Raw genomic sequence first — 18,395 nt, 5'->3', positions numbered from 1 at the left:
TGCTGACTGGCTGCTCCATGATGACTGGCAGCTCTGGCTGCTCCATGCTGACTGGCTGCTCCATGCTGACTGGCAGCTCTGGCAGCTCCATGCTGACTGGCAGCTCCATGCTGACTGGCAGCTCCATGCTGACTGGCAGCTCCATGCTGACTGGCAGCTCCATGCTGACTGGCAGCTCTGGCTGCTCCATGCTGACTGGCAGCTCCATGCTGACTGGCAGCTCTGGCTGCTCCATGCTGACTGGCTGCTCCATGCTGATTGGCTGCTCCATGCTGACTGGCGGCCCTGGCTGCTCCATGCTGACTGGCGGCCCTGGCTGCTCCATGCTGACTGGCGGCCCTGGCTGCTCCATGCTGACTGGCGGCCCTGGCTGCTCCATGCTGACTGGCAGCTCTGGCGGCTCCTTGCTGACTGGCAGCTCTGGCGGCTCCTTGCAGACTGGCAGCTCTGGCGGCTCCTTGCAGACTGGCAGCTCTGGCGGCTCCTTGCAGACTGGCAGCTCTGGCGGCTCCTTGCAGACTGGCAGCTCTGGCGGCTCCTTGCAGACTGGCAGCTTTGGCGGCATCCTGCAGACAGGCAGCTCTGGCGGCTCCTTGCAGACTGGCAGCTCCTTGCAGACTGGCAGCTCTATGCAGACTGGCAGCTCCTTGCAGACTGGCAGCTCCTTGCAGACTGGCAGCTCTATGCTAACTGGCAGCTCTATGCTAACTGGCAGCTCTATGCTAACTGGCAGCTCTATGCTAACTGGCAGCTCCTTGCAAACTGGCAGCTCTATGCTAACTGGCAGCTCCTTGCAAACTGGCAGCTCCTTGCAAACTGGCAGCTCCTTGCAAACTGGCAGCTCCTTGCAAACTGGCAGCTCCTTGCAAACTGGCAGCTCCTTGCAAACTGGCAGTTCTGAACAGGCGGGAGACTCCGGCAGCACTGTAGAGAAGGAAGGCTCTAACAGCGCTAAACAGGCGGGAGACTCCGACAGCGCTGGAGAGGAGGAGGGCTCCGACAGCGCTGGACAGGCGAGGCGCACTGTAGGCCTGATGCGTGGTGCTGGCACTGGTGGTACTGGGCCGAGGACACGCACAGGAAGCCTGGTGCGGGGAGCTGCTACCGGAGGGCTGGGGTGTGGAGGTGGTACTGGAAAAACCGGACCGTGCAGGCGCACTGGAGCTCTTGAGCACCGAGCCTGCCCAACCTTACCTGGTTGAATGCTCACGGTCGCCCTGCCAGTGCGGTGAGGTGGAAGAGCCCGCACTGGGCTATGCAGGCGAACCGGAGACACCGAGCGCAAGGCTGGTGCCATGTAAGCCGGCCCAAGGAGACGCACTGGGGACCAGCTGCGTAGAGCCGGCTTCATGGCATTAGGCTCGACGCTCAATCTAGCCCGGCCGACACGCGGAGCTGGAATATACCGCACCGGGCTATGCACCCGCACTGGAGACACCGTGCGCACCACTGCATAACACGATGCCTGTCCGGTCTCTCTAGCCCCCCGGTAAGCACAGGGAGTTTGCGCAGGTCTCCTACCTGGCGTAGCCATACTCCCTGTTAGCCCCCCCCAAGAATTTTTTGGGGCTGCCTCTCGGGATTCCTTGCCAGCCGTGTTCCCTCATATCGCCGGCTCCTCTCTCCGGCTGCCTCTGCTCTCCTAAGTGCTTCCACCTGTTCCCATGGGAGGCGATCTCTTCCAGCCAGTATCTCCTCCCAAGTGTAACAGCCCTTGCCATCCAAAACGTCCTCCCATGTCCATTCCTCTTTACGCTGCTGTTGCTGCCTGTTGACACGCTGCTTGGTCCGTTGGTGGTGGGTGATTCTGTAACGGTTTTCTTGATGAGAAGGAGAGTCGGACGGCGTGTCTATTGCAATCCATGTTTAATGAAGTAACACACTAAACACAAACACTATCAAAACAATAAACTTAACGAAAACCGAAACAGCCTATACTTGTGTAACCTAACACAGAACAATGACACTAAGGACAATCACCCACGACAAACTCAAAGAATATGGCTGCCTAAATATGGTTCCCAATCAGAGACAACGATAAACACCTGCCTCTGATTGAGAACCACTTCAGACAGCCATAGACTTAGCTAGAACACCCCACTAGCTACAATCCCCATACATACACACCACATACAAAAACCCCATGCCACACCCTGGCCTGACCAAATAAATAAAGATAAACACAAAATACTTTGACCAGGGTGTGACAATAATAAAAAAACTCAATTTCATCTAGTAATAGTTTTCTTCTGTTATTTATTCCAAGGTGTGTCTTTAACTTGTAAATGGATTGTGTGGAGGTGAGCTAGTAGTGCGGTTGATAGAATAGAATGAAAAGGGAAGAGGGGAGGAAGAGGGGAGGAGTGAAGGGATGTTAAAGAAACCAGAAGAGGAAGAGAAAGATGTTCAGGGGAATAACTGTCTCTGTTCCAAATGGTTCCTACGTAGTGCACCTCAATGCTTCTGACCAGGTATAAAGTAGTGTTCTATATAGGGAATAGGGTGTAGATTTATTACAATGTAATGCTTTAGTGTTTGGCACAAAAAAAATATGACATCTCAACCCACCCACTTCATGTCTGTCATCTCCCAGTTCTGTTAAGACATCCTCTCATTGAACTGGGCCTCATTCTAAATGGTAACTTTGAATTGATAGTCCATACTGGTCTTCACTATTGTTCTACATACAGTACATGTATTGATAGTCAATACTGGTCTTTACTATGGTTCTACATACAGTATCTGTATTGATAGTCAATACTGGTCTTTACTATGGTTCTACATACAGTACCTGTATTGATAGTCCATACTGGGCTTTACTATGGTTCTACATACAGTATCTGTATTGATAGTCAATACTGGTCTTTACTATGGTTCTACATACAGTACCTGTATTGATAGTCCATACTGGGCTTTTACTATGGTTCTACATACAGTACCTGCATTGATAGTCCATACTGGGCTTTTACTATGGTTCTACATACAGTACCTGTATTGATAGTCAATACTGGTCTTTACTATGGTTCTACATACAGTACCTGTATTGATAGTCCATACTGGGCTTTTACTATGGTTCTACATACAGTACCTGCATTGATAGTCCATACTGGGCTTTACTATGGTTCTACATTCAGTATCTGTATTGATAGTCCATATTGGGCTTTACTATGGTTCTACATACAGTATCTGTATTGATAGTCCATACTGGTCTTTACTATGGTTCTACATACAGTATCTGTATTGATAGTCCATACTGGTCTTTACTCTGGTTCTACATACAGTACCTGCATTGATAGTCCATACTGGTCATTACTATGGTTCTACATTCAGTATCTGTATTGATAGTCCATACTGGGCTTTACTATGGTTCTACATACAGTACCTGTATTGATAGTCCATACTGGGCTTTACTATGGTTCTACATACAGTATCTGTATTGATAGTCCATACTGGTCTTTACTATGGTTCTACATGCAGTATCTGTATTGATAGTCCATACTGGGCTTTACTATGGTTCTACATACAGTATCTGTATTGATAGTCCATACTGGTCTTTACTATGGTTCTACATACAGTACCTGTATTGATAGTCCATACTGGTCTTTACTATGGTTCTACATACAGTATCTGTATTGATAGTCCATACTGGTCTTTACTATGGTTCTACATACAGTACATGTATTGATAGTCAATACTGGTCTTTACTATGGTTCTACATACAGTATCTGTATTGATAGTCAATACTGGTCTTTACTATGGTTCTACATACAGTACCTGTATTGATAGTCCATACTGGGCTTTACTATGGTTCTACATACAGTATCTGTATTGATAGTCAATACTGGTCTTTACTATGGTTCTACATACAGTACCTGTATTGATAGTCCATACTGGGCTTTTACTATGGTTCTACATACAGTACCTGCATTGATAGTCCATACTGGGCTTTTACTATGGTTCTACATACAGTACCTGTATTGATAGTCAATACTGGTCTTTACTATGGTTCTACATACAGTACCTGTATTGATAGTCCATACTGGGCTTTTACTATGGTTCTACATACAGTACCTGCATTGATAGTCCATACTGGGCTTTACTATGGTTCTACATTCAGTATCTGTATTGATAGTCCATATTGGGCTTTACTATGGTTCTACATACAGTATCTGTATTGATAGTCCATACTGGTCTTTACTATGGTTCTACATACAGTATCTGTATTGATAGTCCATACTGGTCTTTACTCTGGTTCTACATACAGTACCTGCATTGATAGTCCATACTGGTCATTACTATGGTTCTACATTCAGTATCTGTATTGATAGTCCATACTGGGCTTTACTATGGTTCTACATACAGTACCTGTATTGATAGTCCATACTGGGCTTTACTATGGTTCTACATACAGTATCTGTATTGATAGTCCATACTGGTCTTTACTCTGGTTCTACATACAGTACCTGCATTGATAGTCCATACTGGTCTTTACTATGGTTCTACATACAGTATCTGTATTGATAGTCCATACTGGGCTTTACTATGGTTCTACATACAGTATCTGTATTGATAGTCCATACTGGGCTTTACTATGGTTCTACTTACAGTATCTCTATTGATAGTCCATACTGGTCTTTACTATGGTTCTACATGCAGTATCTGTATTGATAGTCCATACTGGGCTTTACTATGGTTCTACATACAGTACCTGTATTGATAGTCCATACTGGTCTTTACTATGGTTCTACATACAGTATCTGTATTGATAGTCCATACTGGTCTTTACTATGGTTCTACATACAGTACCTGTATTGATAGTCCATACTGGTCTTTACTATGGTTCTACATACAGTATCTGTATTGATAGTCCATACTGGGCTTTTACTATGGTTCTACATACAGTATCTGTATTGATAGTCCATACTGGTCTTTACTATGGTTCTACATACAGTATCTGTATTGATAGTCCATACTGGTCTTTACTATGGTTCTACATACAGTACCTGTATTGATAGTCCATACTGGTCTTTACTATGGTTCTACATACAGTATCTGTATTGATAGTCCATACTGGTCTTTACTATGGTTCTACATACAGTATCTGTATTGATAGTCCATACTGGTCTTTACTATGGTTCTACATACAGTATCTGTATTGATAGTCCATACTGGTCTTTACTATGGTTCTACATACAGTATCTGTATTGATAGTCCATACTGGTCTTTACTATGGTTCTACATACAGTATCTGTATTGATAGTCCATACTGGTCTTTACTATGGTTCTACATACAGTATCTGTATTGATAGTCCTTACTGGTCTTTACTATGGTTCTACATACAGTATCTGTACCTGGAGGGTTTCTGCTCAAATATTCCCTTATCTCCACAACTTTATCTGATTCTCTCTCTCCCACTTCACTTCGTGGATTTAAAAAGGAAATGACTGGAATATATAAACTACCTCTACCCCATGTCAACACCAATCCAATGATTTTACATTTGTGAGGAGTAGTGACAGAATTCTCCACTTCAGGAGGAAGGAGAGAGTATTGGGACGCCCCCCTGGAGTGATGATAGAGGGATATGAAAGAGGAGAGAGGTAATGGTTGGACTCCCCCATGGAGTGATGATAGAGGGATGTGAAATAGGAGAGAGGTAATGGTTGGACTCCCCCATGGAGTGATGATAGAGGGATGTGAAAGAGGAGAGAGGTAATGGTTGTACTGGACTTATTTATTCATTACTGACATTATTTTTCATATAATTGCACAACACAAAATAAATAATGTTAGATAATGCTCACTTCCTCCTATAAGAGTCATTGAAGTGTTGGATGAGACAGGACCCTGACTTCACCGGGGGATATTTGTTGGACTCGTCACAACAGTTGATGAGGATCTCATCATCCGGCTGCACAACGAAAGCCAGGGGCCGCAGTGTGCTCCAGTCTCCAGCAGGGGGCAGTAAAACACTACGGACCTGAAAGGGACCGCAGTGTGCTCCAGTCTCCAGCAGGGGGCAGCAAAACCCTATGGACCTGAAAGGGACCGCAGTGTGCTCCAGTCTCCAGCAGGGGGCAGTAAAACACTATGGACCTGAAAGGGAAAGTGAGGAGCAAAAATCAAAGGTGAATTTACATTGATGTTTCCACAGAGACCTGTCATATTCATTAGGCACCAAACTGAAGAAAATTAACTGAAACAGGGAGGGACTAGCTGAACAAGAAATGTTTGATGTTTGTACTTTTAGGACTTTTCTATTGGTTCCATTACAACAAACTCAATCAACCACTGCTTATTAATAGATTTACAGCCTGTGGAACACTTCTCCAAAGTGGTCTGAAATCAAGATGACTGCAGGTCTGAATCCCAAACTAATGGGGGGAAATGGCTCCATCTAAAAAGTTGGTATTTAGAGGTATGAACCTTTCTATTGGGGTGAACAATCCCCTTAACATACAGTACCAGTCAAAAGTTTGGAAAAACTTGGTGTGTTCTGTGAATAGGAAATATATGACTGTTTCTCACTTGAGTTTTGGGAGAAACCACACGCTTTCTCTATGAATGAGGAAATATATGACTGTTTCTCCCTTGAGTTTCGAAAGAAACCACACGCTTGCTCCGTAAATGCACGTGAGATCTATGCACATTTCTCCCAAACAACATGGGAGAAATGGGACTCTTGCTCTTACATGTCAGGACTGTTTTCTTGGTACTTAACCATGTCTCTGGACTTTACAAATCTCATGAAATATATGGCGTTAAAGACTCTGGTGACTATGGATTGTCCTTCAAGTGCTGTCTGTAAATCCAAATGTTGTAACCCCCGATCCAGACTGGCCATTATGTTGCTGCTTCTACTGTCTGGAAATATGCAATCCGACCCAGGTCCTGACATTCTTCCCTCTGCCCAAGTAAGTAGTCAGAGCGACCTGAAGTTTCTGCATATGAATGTAAGAAGTCTTCTGCCGAAGCTTGATTTTGTGGATGTATGGATAAAACTGACGACCCTGATGTATATATGCTTTCTGAAAGTTTGTCCGGATGGGTGATCTGAATCAGGATTGGTGAACATCTAGTTCTGATCATCTCTAAATTCTATGCAATTACCTATAATCTCACTCAGATTGTCAACAGTGTTTGTCAGCGGTTTGATATTCAAGGGTTTTTACAGGATGTATCTATCATTGAATGGAATAGAATGGAATTAATCCCTGATGTAGAACTAGCCTTTTCTTACATCCACAACGTATTCCAGGATGTATGCAATAGGCCCCTTTAAATAAATTCAGGATGAAGGGCAGAGAGAACCCTTGGTTTACTGAGGAATTTACTAAAATCACAAGGGAACTAAATGCTTTGTGGGCTAAAGCAAGAGGGTCTGGTTCAGCAAATGATTGGATGGCTTTTAAACGTCTTCGAAATATGGGCGTGGCTTTGATCTGGAAGTGAAAGCAGACCACTACCTGAAATCTACTTCGGATAATTTAAATAATCCCTCCAAATGTTGGCAAGCAGTGAAAGTTTTGGAGTGCAAACATGATTCACAGCTTCCCAAACTATTGTTGGTGGACACTCGTAACTGAGAGAACCTCCATTCTGAAAGCCTTGAATCACCATTTTCTAGATGCAGGCAGTTTATTTGAGAAGGTGAAAAGGTATAATTGAGCCCCCTGTGAATTTACCTGACACCCCTGTGCCCTCCTTCACCAGGTTCTCCTTCTCATCCTTCTCTGTTTCAGAAGTGTGTAAAGCCCCCAGTCTCTGATGAACTAGACCCACCTCTCCTCCACCTAGCTGCTGACATCATTACTCCCCCCTATATGTTTTTACCTCACGCTTGACATTAAGGAAATCCCCATGTTATGGAAATCTGCTTTTGTACTGCCTCTCCTGAAAGCTGGAGATCCTTCGCTACTTGACAAAGATCGACCCATATCAAAATTGTCTGTACTGTCAAAGGTACTGGAGTCCTTAGTTAGTAGGCAGCTGAAGGCCTACCTCCAAGAAAACAACATCTTAAATGGAATGCAGTCAGGCTTTAGGTCTGGCCACAGCACTGTTTCAGCAACATGGACGGTTTTAAATGACATCCACTGTGCTCTTGATAAGAAGTGTGTCTGTCTTTATTGATTTGTCGAAGGCTTTTGACATCATACAACAGAATCTGTATGATTCGAAGCTGGTTCTGAATTTCAAATGCTAGGCATGTTACTAATCATGTCATTGCTACATTGGCTAGACATACTATAGAGCAAGTAAAAGTGTCCACATATTTTGGTGTGTGGGTTGATGACGAGCTAAGCTTCACTGTTCATGTGGAGAACTTGATAAGAACTTGATAAGGAGAACTTGAAAAGGAAGCTCTAGCTGAGAATAGGTTTTTATTACCGGCATAAGGCTTGTTTTACTCTGGAGGCCAGGAAGGAGCTGGTATGATGTACATTACTGGCGGGTTTTAGATTTTAGTGATGTAATATATATGCAGGCCTCAACCACCAGCCTTGATTCAGTATATCTCAGGTTCATTACCAATCAAAAACGTCTAACATATCATTGTGATCTCTACAGTGCCGTTGGCTGGTCGTCATTGACCTTGTGTAGGCTTAAACGCTGGTATACACAAGGCCATACTGGGTAAAATACCAATACCATACTGGGTAAAATACCAATAGCATAGTTTTGTTTAATGTTGTGTTAGTGTATGTAAGTTGTTTTGTCTGAAACGTTGTTCCCCCTGCTGCTATTGGACCAGGTATCTCTTGGAAAAGAGATGTTATCCCAATGAGAAAAACCTGGATAAATGAAGGTTAAATAGTATTTTTTTTTATGAATGGATAGCATATGATCATAGATACAATTTGGCTACATAAGCCTACAAACATTTACAACCTCCACCCTACCTGACACCCTAGACCCACTCCAATTTGCTTACCGCCCCAATAGGTACACAAAGACGACGCAATCGCAACCACATTGCACACTGCCCTAACCCATCTGGACAACAGGAATACCTATGTGAGAATGCTGTTCATCGACAACAGCTCAGCATTTAACACCATAGTACCCTCCAAACTCGTCATCAAGCTCGAGACCCTGGGTCTCGACCCCGCCCTGTGCAACTGGGTACTGGACTTCTTGACGGGACACCCCAGGTGGTGAGGGTAGGTAACAACATCTCCACCCCGCTGATCCTCAACACAATCCCCCACAAGGGTGCATTCTGAGCCCTCTCCTGTACTCCCTGTTCACCCACGACTGCGTGGCCATGCACGCCTCCAACTCAATCATCAAGTTTGCGGACGACACTACAGTGGTAGGCTTGATTACCAACAACGACGAGACGGCCTACAGGGAGGAGGTGAGCACCGTCGGAGTGGGGTGTCAGGAAAATAACCTCACCCTCAACGTCAACAAAACAAAGGAGATGATCGTGGACTTCAGGAAAGAGCAGAGGGAGCACCACCCCTATCCACATCGACGGGACAGTAGTGGAGAGGGTAGTAAGTTTTAAGTTCCTCGGCGTACACATCACAGACAAACTGAAATGGTCCACCCACACAGACAGCGCTGTGAAGAAGGCGCAGCAGGCCATATAAGATAAATAACTGCCTTAGTGGAGGGTGTGATGACACCTTGATTGGGATCTGTTTCCCTGTTTGGGGGTGTTTGAAGGATCTACATTTATAAGTGCCATTGCATTGAGAACAGCTATTACACTTGTAGTTTCCATCCAGTAGGGGTGCAAAGCGACGTTGTTCAGGAATATCTTGGGCTGGTAAATCAGAGATATAGATAATGGAACCAGTCTCCAGTTGGGGGAAAGTTCTTGTCAGTATAACCTCTCTGTCTACAATAACATAACTCTGACCTTACTGTTGACAAATGGAACCAGTCTCCAGTTGGGGAAAATCCTTGTCAGTATAACCTCTCTGTCTACAATAACATAACTCTGACCTTACTGTTGACAAACGGATCCAGTCTCCAGTTGGGGGAAAGTCCTTGTCAGTATAACCTCTCTGTCCACAATAACATAACTCTGACCTTACTGTTGACAAATGGAACCAGTCTCCAGTTGGGGAAAATCCTTGTCAGTATAACCTCTCTGTCTACAATAACATAACTCTGACCTTACTGTTGACAAATGGAACATTACACCCTAACATGTAGTTGGGAATACGTTATAAACTTCAGAATGTCAGTGTGTATGCTAAACCTACTTCCTCAGTAAATGGAACTATGTATGTATGGAGGGGAAGCCTGCTATTATCTGTCTATACTATGTATGTATGGAGGGGAAGCCTGCTATTATCTGTCTATACATGTATGCATGGAGGGGAAGCCTGCTATTATCTGTCTATACTATGTATGTATGGAGGGGAAGCCTGCTATTATCTGTCTATACATGTATGTATGGAGGGGAAGCCTGCTATTATCTGTCTATACATGTATGTATGGAGGGGGAAGCCTGCTATTATCTGTCTATACATGTATGGATGGAGGGGGAAGCCTGCTATTATCTGTCAATACTATGTATGTATGGAGGGGGAAGCCTGCTATTATCTGTCAATACTATGTATGTATGGAGGGGGAAGCCTGCTATTATCTCAAATCAAATCAAATGTATTTATATAACCCTTCGTACATCAGCTGATATCTCAAAGTGCTGTACAGAAACCCAGTCTAAAACCCCAAACAGCAAGCAATGCAGGTGTAGAAGCACGGTGGCTAGGAAAAACTCCCTAGAAAGGCCAAAACCTAGGAAGAAACCTAGAGAGGACCCAGGCTATGTGGGGTGGCCAGTCCTCTTCTGGCTGTGCCGGGTGGAGATTATAACAGAACATGGCCAAGATGTTCAAATGTTCATAAATGACCAGCATGGTCCAATAATAATAAGGCAGAACAGTTGAAACTGGAGCAGCAGCACGGCCTGGTGGACTGGGGACAGCAAGGAGTCATCATGTCAGGTAGTCCTGAGGCATGGTCCTAGGACTCAGTGCCTCCGAGAGAGAAAAAGAAAGAGAAAGAGAGAATTAGAGAGAGCACACTTAAATTCACACAGGACACCGAATAGGACAGGAGAAGTACTCCAGATATAACAAACTGACCCTAGCCCCTCAACACATAAACTACTTCAGCATAAATACTGGAGGCTGAGACAGGAGGGGTCAGGAGACACTGTGGCCCCATCCGAGGACACCCCCGGACAGGGCCAAACAGGAAGGAAGCCTGCTATTATCTGTCAATACTATGTATGTATGTAGGGGGAAGCCTGCAATTATCTCTTTATTAATATAATGTTTACATACCCTACATTACTCATCTCTTATGTATATGTATATACTGTACTCTATATCATCTACTGCATCTTTATGTAACACATGTATCACTAGCCACTTTAAACTATGCCACTTTGTTTACATACCCTACATTACTCATCTCATATGTATATACTGTACTCTATACCATCTACTCCATCTTGCCTATGCCGTTCTGTACCATCACTCATTCATATATCTTTATGTACATATTCTTTATCCCTTTACACTTGTGTGTATAAGGTAGTAGTTTTGGAATTGTTAGGTTAGATGACTCGTTGGTTATTACTGCATTGTCGGAACTAGAAGCACAAGCATTTCGCTACACTCGCATTAACATCTGCTTACCATGTGTATGTGACAAATACATTTGATTTGATTTGAGCTCGGAAAGCTCTCGCCAGTTCGTACAACGCGTTTTAAACCAGAGCATACTGGACCTACTTTTCTCTCCATATCCCTGATTTCCTACCACAAACTCTGAACCTTTTCATCTGGATCATCACAGCTAGCTAACCACAACCCGGATTAACTACTCCCGGCTAATGTTTCTGTCCCGGAGCTAGCACCAACTAGCCTGGGGCTAGCCCATGCTAGACCCGTCTCCCGGCTCACTCATGGGCTATGACATCTGAACCCCTTCTACTGCCGCTACGGGGCACGGAACACCACCGATCCTCTACGACTGGAATACCGACAATCTGTCCGACGATTTCAACAGGCCCCTCAAACGCGACGCCAGCTCAAGGCCCATTCTGCTAACCTGCTAGGCCTGCTAGTTACCTAGATCTACTTGGAACCCTACTAACTCCACGACTAGTCTATTGACGTCACCGCACGAAGAGGCAAAAACAGACTTACCCCCATCGCGATGTCTCCCAAAGGCTAACTTACTAGCCCCGGTCTACTAACTGCTAGCTTGCCTGCCCCGGTCTGCTAACTGCTAGCCCCTGCTAACTGCTTGCTTGCTAACCCGGTCTGCTAACTGCTAGCTTGTTTAGCTCCGGTCTGCTAACTGCTATCTTGTTTAGCCCCGACCTACTAACTGTTAGCGTGTTAGCATCGGCCTGCTAACTGTCTGAATCGTCGTTTCCCCAGTCAGCCCAACCACTCACTGGACCCATATGTTCACTTGGCTATGCATGTCTCTCTCTAATATCAATATGCCTTGTCCATTACTGTCCAGGTTAGTGATAACTGTCTTATTTCACTGTAGAGCCTCTAGCCCTGCTCAATATGCCTTAACCAACCATGTTGTCCCCCCTCCTACATATGCGATGACATCACCTGGTTTAAACGTCTCTAGAGACTATTTCTCTCTCATCATTACTCAATGCCTAGGTTTACCTCCAATGTACTCACTTCCTACCTTACCTTTGTCTGAACACTATGCCTTGAATCTATGCTATCGTGCCCAGAAACCTGCTCCTTTTACTCTCTGTTCCGAACGTGTTAGACGGTCAGTTCGTATAGCATTTAGCCGTACCCTTATCCTACTTCTCCTCTGTTCCTCTGGTGATGTAGAGGTTAATCCAGGTCCTGCAGCGCCTAGCTCCACTCCCACTCCCCAGGTGCTCTCATTTGTTGACTTCTGTAACCGTAAAAGCCTTGGTTTCATGCATGTTAACTCACTGCTTTAGCACACTCTAGTAACCCGGATTTAGCCGTGTCTGAATCCTGGCTTAGGAAAACCACCAAAAACCCTGAAATCTCCATTTCTCACTATAACATTTTCCGCCAAGATAGAACTGCCAAAGGGGGCGGTGTTGCAATCTACTGCAAAGATAGCCTGCAGAGTTCTGTATTACTATCTAAGTCTGTACCCAAACAATTCTAACTTCTACTTATAAAAATTCACCTTTCGAGAAACAAGTCTCTCACTGTTGCCGCTTGCTGTAGACCTCCCTCTGCCCCCAGCTGTGCTCTCGATACCATATGTGAATTGATTGCCCACCATCTATCTTCTGAGCTCGTGCTCCTAGGTGACCTAAACTGGGACATGCTTAACACCCCGGCCATCCTACAATCCAAGCTTGATGCCCTCAATTTCACACAAATTATCAATGAACCTACCAGGTTCAACTCCAAATCCATAAACACGGGCACCCTCATAGATGTCATCCTAACTAACTCACCCTCCAACTACATCTCTGTTGTTTTCAATCAAGATCTCAGCGATCACTGCCTCATTGCCTGCATCCGTAATGGGTCTGCGACCAAACGACCACCCCTCATCACTGTCAAACGCTCCCTAAAACATTTCTGCGAGCAGGCCTTTCTAATCGACCTGGCCGGGGTATCCTGGAATGACATTGACCTCATCCCGTCAGTAGATGATGCCTGGCTATTCTTTAAAAGTGCCTTCCTCACCATCTTAAATAAGAATGCCCCATTCAAAAAATGTAGAACTAGGAATAGAAATAGTCCTTGGTTCACCCCAGACCTGTCTGCCCTCGACCAGCACAAAAACATCCTGTGGGGTTCTGCATTAGCATCAAACAGCCCCCGTGATATGCAACTTTTCAGGGAAGTTAGGAACAAATATACACAGGCAGTTAGGAAAGCAAAGGCTAGCTTTTTCAAACAGAAATTTGCATCCTGTAGTACTAACTCAAAACATTTCTGGGACACTGTAAAGTCCATGGAGAATAAGAGCACCTCCTCCCAGCTGCCCACTGCTCTGAGGCTAGGAAACACTGTCACCACTGATAAATCCACTATAATTGAGAATTTCAATAAGCATTTCTCTACGGCTGGCCATGCTTTCCACCTGGCTACCCCTGCCCGGCACCCTCCACAGCAACCTGCAAAATCCCCCACCATTTCTACTTTCTCAAATTCCAGATAGCTGATGTTCTGAAAGAGCTGCAAAATCTGGATCCCTACAAATCAGCCGGGCTAGACAATCTGGACCCTCTCTTTCTAAAATTATCTGTCGAAATTGTTGCAACCCCTATTACTAGCCTGTTCAACCTCTCTCTGAAATTCCCAAAGATTGGAAAGCTCCCGCGGTCATCCCACTCTTCAAAGGGGGAGACCCTCTAGACTCAAACTGCTACAGACCTATATCTATTCTACCCTGCCTTTCTAAGGTCTTCGAAAGCCAAATTAACAAACAGATTACCGACCATTTCGAATCCCACCGTACCTTCTTCGCTATTCAATCTGGTTTCAGAGTTGGTCATGGGTGCACCTCATAAACGACATCATAACCGCCATCGATAAGAGACATTACTGTGCAGCCGTTTTCATCGACCTGGCCAAGGCTTTTAACTCCGGACCCCTGGCAGTCTCTATGGGGGTGCCACAGGGTTCAATCCTCGGGCCGACTCTCTTCTCTGTATACATCAGTGATGTTGCTCTTGCTGCTGGTGATTCTCTGATCCACCTCTACGCAGATGACACCATTCTGTATACTTCTGGCCCCTCTTTGAACACTGTGTTAACTAACCTCCAGACGAGCTTCAATGCCATACAACTCTCCTTCCGTGGCCTCCAACTGCTCTTAAACGCAAGTAAAACTAAATGCATGCTATTCAATCGATCACTGCCCGCACCTGCTCACCCATCCGGCATCACTACTCTGGACGGCTCTGACTTAGAATATGTGGACAGCTACAAATACCTAGGTGTCTGGTTAGACTGTAAACTCTCCTTCCAGACTCACATTAAGCATCTCCAATCCAAAATTAAATCTAGAATTGGCTTCCTATATTGCAACAAAGCTGTAATGAATCTCTTCGTCCTCTGAGGAGGAATAGGAAGGATCGGACCAATATGCAGCGTGGTAAGTATTCGTCATATTTATTTAATGAACACAGAAAACAAGCGAATAAAGAAAAACCGAAACAGTCCCGAATGGTGAAAAAACACAGAAACAGAAAATAACAACCAACAAACAAGAAAACAGGCCACCTAAGTATGGTTCTCAATTAGAGACAACGATTGACAGCTGCCTCTGATTGGGAACCATACCAGGCCAAAAGCAGAAATACAAAACAGAACAAAAACATTGAATGCCCACCCCAACTCACGCCCTGAACAAACTGACAAAAGCATCCTTCACTCATGCTGCCAAACATACCCTTGTAAAACTGACTATCCTACCGATCCTCGACTTCGGTGATGTTGCCTCCAACACTCTACTCAACAAACTGGATTCAGTTTATCACAGTGCCATCCGTTTTGTCACCAAAGCCCCATACTCTACCCACCATTGTGACCTGTACGCTCTCGTTGGTTGGCCCTCACTTCATGCTCATCGCCAAACCCACTGGCTACAGGTTATCTACAAGTCTTTGCTAGATAAAGCCCCAAATTATCTCAGCTCACTGGTCACCATAGCAGCACCCACTCGTAGCACGCTCTCCAGCAGGTATATCTCACTGGTCACCCCCAAAGCCAATTCCTCCTTTGGTCGTCTTTCCTTCCAGTTCTCTGCTGCCAATGACTGGAACGAACTACAAAAATCTCTGAAGCTGGAGACTCATATCTCCCTCACTAGCTTTAAGCACCAGCTGTCAGAGCAGCTCACAGATCACTGCACCTGAACATAGCCCATCTGTAAACATCCCATCTATCTACCTACCTCATCCCCATACTGTATTTATTTATTTATCTTGCTCCTTTGCACCCCAGTATCTCTACTTGCACATGCATCTTCTGCGCATCTACCATTCCAGTGTTTAATTGCTATGTTGTAATTACTTCGCCACCATGGCCTATTTATTGCCTTACCTCCCTTATCCTACCTCATTTGCACTCACTGTATATAGACTTTTTGTTTTATTTTGTTCCACTGTATTATTATTGACTATGTTTTGTTCAATCCATGTGTAACTCTGTGTTGTTGTATGTGTTGAATTTCCATTACTTATATTGGCCAGGTCGCAGTTGCAAATGAGAACTTGTTCTCAACTAGCCTACCTGGTTAAATAAAGGTGAAATAAATAAAATAAACAATAAAAGGTCAACATTGCCGTGGGGCCAGACTGATTACCAGGACGTGTGCTCCAGGCATGTGCTGACCAACTAGCAGGTGTCTTCACTGACATTTTCAACATGTCCCTGATTGAGTCTATAATACCAACATGTTTCAAGCAGACCACCATTGTCCCTGTGCCCAAGATCACTAAGGTAACCTGCTTAAATGACTACAGATTCGTAGCACTCACGTCCGTAGCCATGAAGTGCTTTGACAGGCTGGTAATGGCTCACATCAACACCATTATCCCAGAAACCCTAGACCCACTCCAATTTGCATCACGCCCAAACAGATAACACAGATGATGCAATCTCTATTGCACTCCACACTGCCCTTTCCCACCTGGACAAAAGGAATATCTACATGAGAATGCTATTCATTGACTACAGCTCAGCATTCAACACCATAGTGCCCTCAAAGCTCATCACTAAGCTAAGGATCCTGGGACTAAACACCTCCTTCTTCAACTGGATCCTGGACATCCTGACAGGCCGCTCCCAGGTGGTAAGGGTAGGCAGCATCACATTTGCCACTCTGATCCTCAACACTGGAGCCCCTCAGGGGTGCGTGCTCAGTCTCCTCCTGTACTCCCTGTTCACCCACGACTGCATGGCCAGGCACGACTCCAACACCATCATTAAGTTTGCAGACAAAACAACAGTGGTAGGCCTGATTATCGACAACGACAAGACAGCCTATAGGGAAGAAGTCAGAGACCTGGCACTGTGGTGGAGATGATTGTGGACTACAGGAAAAGGAGGACCAAGCACGCCCCCATTCTCATCAACGGGGCTGTACTGGAGCAGGTTGAGAGCTTCAAGTTCCTTTGTGTCCACATCACCAACAAATTAGAATGGTCCAAACACACCAAGACAGTCGTGAAGAGGGCACGACAAAGCCTATTCCCCCTCAGGAAACTAAAAATTTTTGGCATGGGTCCACAGATCCTCAAAAGGTTCTTGAGCTGCAACATTGAGAGCATCCTGACTGGACGCATCACTGCCTGGTACGGCAAATGCTCGTCCTCCTACAGCAAGACACTACAGAGGGTGATGCGTACGGCCCTGTACATCACTGGGGCTAAGCTGCCTGCCATCCAGGACCTATATAATAGGTGGTGTCAGAGGAAAACCCAAATTGTCAGAGACTCCAGTCACCCAAGTTATAGACTGTTTTCTCTGCTATCGCAAGGCAACCGGTACCGTTGCGCCAAGTCTGGGACCAAAAGGCTCCTCAACTGCTTCTACCCCCAAGCCATTATACTGCTGAACAATTCATAAAATTACCATCGGACAATTTACAATGACCCCTCCTCTTGTACACTGCTTTTACTCACTGTTTATTATCTGTGCATAGTCACTTCACCTTAACTAGCCTGTATCCACGCATACCGATGCCCACTGTAAAAAGCCTCGTTATTGTTATTCTTATTGTGTTTCTTTTTTCATTACTTTTTATTTTAGTCTACTTGGTAAATATTGAACTGCACTGTTGCTTAAGGCCCTGTAAGTAAGCATTTCACTGTAAGGTCTACACTGTTTGTTAAGGGCTTGTAAGTAAGCATTTCACTGTAAGGTCTACACTGTTGGTTAAGGGCTTGTAAGTAAGCATTTCACGGTAATGTCTACACTTGATGTATTCGGCGCATGTGGCAAATAAAGTTTGATTTAATTTGATTAGAAACAGACCTGCATTCAAATACCATTTTAAATAATTGATTGAGTTTGCCTGTTGTAACATAACCAATAGAAAATTCCTACAATTACAAACAAATCCCTCCCACCTGGAGGACTAAAGGAATTGCTCGAAATATTTGTAAAATTTCAAATATACTGAACTAAAACATGAACATAAATGCAACACGCAACAATTTCAACGATTTTACTAAGTTACAGATAATTTAAGGAAATTAGTCCATTTAAATAAATGAATTAGGCCCTAATCTATGGATTTCACAGTACTGGGCAGGAGCGCAGCCATGGGTGGGCCTGCGAGGCTATAAGCTCACCCACTTGGGAGCCAGGCCCAGCCAATCAGATTGTGTTTTACCCCCTTTATTACAGCTGTCCGGGTGGCGGGTCTCAGATGATCC

Source organism: Oncorhynchus mykiss, chromosome 30 (assembly GCF_013265735.2).
Source record: "Oncorhynchus mykiss isolate Arlee chromosome 30, USDA_OmykA_1.1, whole genome shotgun sequence".
NCBI classification, from domain to species: Eukaryota; Metazoa; Chordata; class Actinopteri; order Salmoniformes; family Salmonidae; genus Oncorhynchus; species Oncorhynchus mykiss.
The sequence above is the reverse complement of the archived record's forward strand: the minus strand, read 5'-3'. Positions refer to the sequence as shown.